The following is a 2,606-nucleotide window of genomic DNA, read 5'->3' as shown; positions in this document are numbered from 1 at the left end:
TGTGTGTGTGTGTGTGTGTGTGTGTGTGTGTGCGTGTGTGTGTGTGTGTGTGTGTGTGTGTGAAGCGCCTTTGTCCTCTCTGGCCTCAGCAAAGGGAAGAACCACTGCAGTCTTGCTCAGGCCCCCTGCCCTGCTGCTGACCAGTGTAGAAGGAGGAAGATGGCCGCTTCAGCGTCCTTCCTGGCCTATGATTCAGTCCGTGGATTTATTGAACACTTAAGCTGCCCAGGGCCCTGGCTGTTTCACCTCTGGCTTGTCCCTGCTTCCCTGTAGCCATTTTCTCCATCTGCAAATGAGATCAGTAAATCTCAGGCCTGAGCTAGGAGGGCCAGTTACAGCACTGCTGGTGACTGAGCAGCCAGGGGGCTCTGCTTTTCTGTGCAGCCATGGCCTGAGGGATGAAGTTCACCTCTAATGGCAGAAGCATGCAGTGAGGCCCCATCAGGACCCCTTGCCTGCTCGATAACTCACTGAATGGATGGCATTACATGGCTGTCTCAAGTCGCAGACTCTAAGTCCCTGCCAGATTCATGTCCAAGCCAAGGTTAAATGGGCTCCTGGTACACTTGGGTACATGGGTGTAATGAATTTGCATCTGTGGTGTAGGGCTATATATTGTGTGTTTCTATATTGTGGTGAGGAGGCCTTTGGGTACATAGTGTGTACAGTGTGTGTGTGTGTGTGTGTGTGTGTGTGTGTGTGTGTGTGTATGGTGTCTGGGTTAGTAATATAGGTTTGTAAGGGGTGGTATGAGGTGTGTGTGGTTTGTGAGGCTACAATGAGGTGTATGTATGGTTTGTGGAGGCAGTATGAAATATGTGTGGTTTATGGGATACTGTGGGGTATGTGGTATATATGTAGTTTTGTAAGGAGTGTGGTATGTTGTATGTGGTTTGTGGTGGTGGGTTGGTTTGGGGGTTATGGTATAAGAGGCATGAGGGGTGTCTAGTGTCTTAACTGGTTTGGAGGGTGTGGCTCCCGTGGATCTTATCTGATATGGAGGGTGCGGCTCCTGTGCCTGGTGCCTTAAATGATGAGAGATTCTTGTTTCACCTCGAAGTGGCTACTGTGAAGTTGGGAGCTCTGGTTACAGTTCTCAAGGTCGCGTGGCAGTTCCACTTCCAGCAAAGTCAAATGCAGACTTTTCATGGACACAGACTTGGGCCCATCTAGTTTATTAACAGAGCACTGCTAGTGTGAGGAGGGCCCACCTATAGCCCTTTATCACCAGACCCCAAGTAATGGCAACATGCTCAGGCCTCAGCCACTGGGCCACAGCCAGCTGAGTTCATGTAGATCCCCAGAACCTGACAGTGGGGTTTCTGTTTACTATGCTCAGGCCTCAACCACTGGGCCACAGCCAGCTGAGTTCATGTAGATCCCCCAAACCTGACAGTGGGGTTTCTGTTTGCTAGGGTACACTTGCAGGAGTGGGGCCCATCTCCACAGAAGCAAACCTCTCCTTAGGTCAATCAATGTCATGCTCAAGCTAACACTCCCGAATCTCTAAAGTGCCCTCCTCCTAGCCCCCATTGTCCTCTACCAGTCAAAGCCTTGTGGTTGTGTGCACAAATCTTTCATTATGCCAGGTGGCTGTGGTGGGCAGAGAACCCATCCAGACACCTCTAAGGTGTTCATAGGGCACAAGGGAACGGGTCATGTTACCTCTGTTCAGTATCAGTGCTCCCAACCCCTCCCTGCTATCTCTTCTTCCAGCCCTCAGAAGTGAAAACACCATTCTGTAAGGAAAGGCCTGGTGTTGCACCTCATCCAGAGTCCTTGGGCCACATTTGGGAAGGGACCACAAATCTTCAAAGCCAAAACTGGCCCTGGGTGACGGGGGTGGGGGTGAGGGTGGGGGGTGGGGGGGGAGGCAGGGAGGGCTTTGCAGGTTTTAATAAGAATTAGACTAATAGCACCCTGATGCAGGGGAGTCCCCAAAATACCAAGTGTTTTCATAGGCTTTTAACCTCCCCTTACCCTCAAGCTGGATTGTTAACTAAAGCTTCTAAAACAGCAAGTCCTCCAGAAACTATTACCAGTCTCCTGTCCGGGGACTGAGGGCACTCCCTGCTTGGTGGGAGGATCAAAGTAGGTTATGGGTGGACTTACTTGGATGGACGTCTCAGAGCACAAGCAGACAGCCCTATGATCCCAATCTTCTCCTGCCCTGACCTCACTCAGAAGAAATTTGGCTTGGTGTTGGAGCTTAGTAGGAGAATATTTGCCCAGCATGTGCTTGGCCCTGGGATCTATCCCCAACACAGTTAATTAATGAGTGGGATCCAGGAGAGTCATCCCTGGGACTGGAGATGGGCCTCGGGGTCACAGTATTTGCCTAGCATGCAAAGGGCCATGTGTTCAATATCAATTCCCATAAAAAGGAAGGGACATACCATTTGGCTCCAGCCGGCCTCTTGAAATGCACGGACTTCAACCAGTCAAATTCTGAAGAATTCAGTAACTTTACAGTAACAAGGAAGCCACCAGCTGTCTCTTGCCATAACCTTGGCAGAGTGGACAGGAAATGTCTGGCACCACCTCAGCCTGCCTGCCAAGGAAAGAGTAGGCCACAGTTCCACCTTGGAATACAAGGTTACAAAAAA

The sequence above is a fragment of the Mastomys coucha genome, unplaced genomic scaffold (genome assembly GCF_008632895.1).
Source record: "Mastomys coucha isolate ucsf_1 unplaced genomic scaffold, UCSF_Mcou_1 pScaffold20, whole genome shotgun sequence".
NCBI classification, from domain to species: Eukaryota; Metazoa; Chordata; class Mammalia; order Rodentia; family Muridae; genus Mastomys; species Mastomys coucha.
This window is presented reverse-complemented; position numbering follows the sequence as displayed.